This window comes from Vigna unguiculata, chromosome 2 (genome assembly GCF_004118075.2).
Source record: "Vigna unguiculata cultivar IT97K-499-35 chromosome 2, ASM411807v1, whole genome shotgun sequence".
NCBI lineage: Eukaryota > Viridiplantae > Streptophyta > Magnoliopsida > Fabales > Fabaceae > Vigna > Vigna unguiculata.
Genome location: NC_040280.1, coordinates 2,263,556 through 2,268,879, shown reverse-complemented (window position 1 = coordinate 2,268,879; position 5,324 = coordinate 2,263,556).

Sequence of the window (5,324 nt, the reverse complement as noted above, 5' to 3'; positions counted from 1 at the left end):
ATAAAGGGATTATCTCGATTCTACTAGGTATTCAACTCAAATGGAATAAGATATTTGGTTGTAAGAGTCGAGATGGAGGTTACTATGTCAGGAGATTGATTCAAATGGGAATCTTTTCAAGTTGACATATATGAACTAACTCTACTTATAAGAAGGTTAGTATAACCATGACCTTATGAGTCTAAATGTTATCGATATCTTTGACAACTCCACTAAAAAATAGAAATTATAACTTAAATAATGACTTCGTAAAAAAATATCATTAAAGTATCTATTTTAAGATTAAAATAAATAAATAATAAAGACATAAAATTTATTTAATAGGTTAAATATATTTTTGTTCCCTCAAATTATAGTAAAAATTGAAATTAGTTCATTTTCGAAACATTAAATCAATTTAGTCCCTATTTTTAGAAATGCGTAAATTTAGTCATTTTAACTAAATTTTGTTAATTTTATTTGACATTTCAAACAAGTTTCTCAGCTAACATTGAAGTGGAGATGTGTCGAACGGTGTAAACAACTCAAATAATAGTATGGAACGTGTTTAAAACGTCAAATAAACTTAACAAAATTTGATTAAAATGACTAAATCTATGCATTTCTAAAATTGAGGGACTAAATTGGACTAAAATTTCAAAGAGTAACTAATTTCAATTTTAACTGGCCAAAAATATATTTAACCCTTATTTAATTGAATTACACACTAATAAAATCATTAAGTGAATAGCTATTTATTCAAATATGTATTTTTTTAAGAAAATTACTTATTTCAATAATTTATGAAAAGAATGTGCATTTTCATTAGAAGCTTATAATAAAAATTATAACTTAAATGATGACTTTCGAAAAAATATCATTAAATTGTCTGTTTTAAGATTAAAATAAATAAATAAAGACATAAAAGTTATTTAGTTGAATAGCACCCTCTTCGTAATAAAATCATCGTTAACTAAATAGCGATTTATTGAAATATATAGTTTTTTAAGAAAATTACTTATTTCAATAATTTATGAAAAGAATGTGCATTTTTATGAAAAGCATATAATATTTATGTTAATTGTCTCGTCATCCAATTTAGTAAGAGAGTATAGACTAAGAAAAGAAAAACAAAACAAGTGAATGAATTAATTAAGTAGAGAAGTGAAACGCTTAAATAAACCTAATCCCACTTGAAGAGGCTTTAAAACCAATTCAAAATATGGGTCGTACACCATAATTCCATAGGCCCACTGATATACTAAACATGTATACTTTCATCGCAATTAAACAAATAATATTTGATTATAAGTAGAATTATGAGCCGGGTAGGCGGTTCAAGTAAAATATTTGTTTTAGGTCTTAAATTTTTTTATTAATAATATTTTTTTATTAAATTAATTTTAAAATTATGTTTAAGAAAAAGTCTCAATTTTTTTTTACTATTCGTTAATATATTTCTATTAAACTAATTATAAAATTATGTTGAAGATAAAACAAGCCTAAAAAAATTATTTTATTATTAACTCTATTAAATTAATTATAAGTTTAAGTTTGGAAATAAAATTTAATTAAATTATTATTAGTGTATGTTAATTTTTATTGGTAGTAAAAATGATAATTAACGAGTTAAATTTTTTTTTAGTAAATTATTATTTTGTTTATAAGAAAGAGAATGATTAACTATCTTTATTCTCTTATAATCGATCTAGATTCTATTTTCTTTTTTTATCTCTCCATTACTTCTCTTGCCTCCCCTAACTTTCTTCTTTTCCAATAGTCTTTTTTTTGTTTTTTTTAGGATTTTGGCATATTACATTCCTTACATCTCTTGAATCTCATGTTGTCCGTATGTACAATTTTTTCATCTCATTTATGATTTGTTATTCTGTTTTTGATTTTTATAAGAATTAAAAATGTGTTTCTTTTACCTAATTTTGTTTTTCGGTACTTTTCAATGTACGGGTTTTGAGAGTTTTTTTTATATGTCTTGACGAGGAACTGATTTTTTTTACGAAACTATTAATTAGATTATGAATTAATCTTTTCTTGGATAATAGATTAATTAGAACATAATTCAATGTTAGATTTTCTGTAGAAAGATAATTAAGTTTAGGGAAAAAAAGATTTACTATCTAGTTGAGAAGAACAATAATTTTTTTAATTACTTTTATTAATGATTAATCTTAAAAGAAACAACTCTACAGGTTTGTGAAAATTTGAGACTTGAGAACAAAAAAGAGACTTGAGACTTTAAGATACTACAAGTCTACTGTCGATATTATTTCTTGACAACTAGAACCAAATTTTATTATTTTAATTCATTCGTTTTATATATTTATCTTTAGTAGTGTTTTATATATTATAATTTTGTATTTCATATAAAAATATATAGATATGTCAACTAGAAAATTTGAATCAGGCTATTCAAAAATCCAAAAGAAGAGAAAGAAGAGAAGAATTAAAACTTTAATTGCATCACAAAAAAGAGCTACGAATAAATTTGAACAATTTAAAATATATGAAGATATTTTTGGTTTTTTATTTAGTGTTAAAAAATTAAAGTCATTAGATTATACATTTTTTAAAGAAAAATGCTTAAACCTTGAAAAATCTTTAAAACATGATAATTTATTGGATATTGATGGATTTGATTTATTTTCATAATTAAATATCTTAGGGGAAATTATAGGTTTGAAAAATGATAAACCAATTAACATTCTTAATTATATAAAAATAATAAAATTTTTCAAATAAATATATAACTTGGAAAACGATATTCTAACTCCCACTTTTTGACAACATTTTTACTCCTTGACGTGGTACATCTGACATGGAAATAAGATTTTACTAAATTTTTCTTTTAAAATACACGGCGACAATTGCAAGGTGAGAAATTGAAAGTGAGGAGGGAGGAGAAAGGCATTTTCTCTCGCACAAACCCTTTCGAAATGGGAAAGCTCTTCAATCAGTGAGGTTAATCACGTTTTCTCTCGTGCACACCCCTTTCCAATTGTATTCGCTCTTCAATCAATGAGGTGAAATGACTTTATCTTTTTCAACCTCGTCCTCAAATTAAATCGACGAGAGGGTGAGCGTATTACCCCTTCTCCAACTTTTGTTGTTGTTCTTAAACCCTAACGGAAACTCATTTCGTTCAAGGATTTCTTTTGTCGTTGGAGTGGCGTTAGGGTTGTGGCTTCCTTCCATTCATTCGATCGAGTCCCGATGGTTGTGCGTGGAGACTTACGCGTGGACCCCAAAAAGTAAAGGTACACATTCATTAATCCCTTAATAACGAGATTTGACTTACTGAGAATCCTTTGGCTGACTTGAGCGTCAGAGTCTTCTCCGCAGGTAACCCCTCTTGGGTCCAAGCCAGTCCAAGCCGTGATACTAGCAAATGGCATACGCGAGCCGAGGAGAAGCCAACTAGAGAGATTGCGGATTGAGGTAAGGTTATATTTGTGTTTGACTTCTCTTATCTGTTCTACGCAGGAACAATTAGCGTCCACCGTAGGGCACGAAGTAACACCTTACGTATCAACCCGCACACTGTCGACGATGGTTTCTACTCGCAGTAGAGTTGGAGTCACGAAGCAAACTGAAGCAGGTCCCACAGCGCCTGCTAGCACCAACTTGGACTTGACCGCCATCCTTGAAGGCCAAGTCAAAATGCAACAAGAGCTCGCTGATCTAAAGAAGCGCAGTGCTGATGAGATGAAGGCACTTAGGCAAGAAAACTCCCGGCTAAGGAGGAAGATTGAGGCTGACCCCACCCAAAAGGGGAAAGCCATGGAAGCGTCAAAAGCCCCCAAATGTCCAGCTTACCAGCCTAGTGAGCAAGAAAGCAAGTACAATGCTACCCCGAACACCTTCACCACCACTCAACAAACACCCAACATCTCTACCTATCACACACACTTCCATCCCACCCTCCCAGGACACACCGCAACACCTACCACTGCTGCCACCCTTCCCACTACCCATATCCCACCCCACAACTTCACCTCTACTTTTCCTACGCTCGTCCACCACCACATTCCACCACACCCGTTACCACCCCAACCACCCAAGCGTCGCCACTCTTTCAATGATTCCATCACCAACACCCCTCTCCCTACCCAGTGGGAAGCCTTCATGCTGGACCGTTATACGGGAGAAACTGACCCTGACGAGCACCTCAAAATATACATAACCCATGTCACCCTCTATACTTCCCACGATGTCATCTTCTGCAAAGCTTTTCCCACCACCCTCAAAGGTCATGCCCTCGAATGGTTCACTACTCTCCTGCCATACTCCATTGACTGTTTTGACACCCTTCCCCACATGTTTACTACCCATTTCGCTGGCAATCGCCCACATCAAACCACAACCCTCTCCCTCCTTGGCGTCAGACAGGAACAAGATGAGACACTACGGGCTTTCATAGACCGCTTCAGCAAAGCCGCCCTCCGCACACACCACATAAACCAAGAAATGATACTCCAATGTATAGCCCTCACTCTCACCGTTCGCCAACAACGTCTACCTCCACCCACCCGCATCCATGCATGAACTTAAGTTTCGTGCCGCAAATTACATCTGCATGGAAGAGATGCAGACCCTTCACACAAAGTTTTACAATGACTACACTCCCTCCACCGCTGCCCCTGATAAAACACCCTCACGGCCCGACTCCAGACCTAGAGTACCCAGACAACCACGCTTCACCAGATACGCGCCGCTAAGTGTCTCCAAATCCCGCCTTCTTGACAAAGCCCTCCATGCCGACCTTATCCCACCACCTAGTAAAACATCTAACCCTCCAAACGTAGACATGACCAAGTACTATCGCTACCACAGAAACAATGGTCATACCACAAACAAATACAAGGCACTCCAAGATAAAATAAAAGAATTGGTTCGTGCCGGCCATTTTCGCCGCTTCATCCGTAGAGACGAATGCCCACATTCATCTCGATCTGATCACTAACATCTTCCACGCGTCTCTCGTCGCGATCGACGCCCCTCCCAACCGACTAGCCATGAACCACAATCTGCCCGAACTAACGTCACCCCGTTTGATCCCCCACTATGCGACACTATTAACACCATCTCTGGAGGCTTTGCTAGCGGCGGATCCACCTCTTCAACTAGAAAGAAACATCTATGCCAACTCTAGTCCATTAACCACATAACTCATTCTCACCACAGACGCTACATGCCTTTCATCATCTTTACAGACGAATGCCCACATTCATCCCGATCTGATCACTAACATCTCCCACGCGTCTCTCGTCGCGATCGACGCCCCTCCCAACCGACTAGCCATGACCCACAATCTGCCCGAACTAACGTCA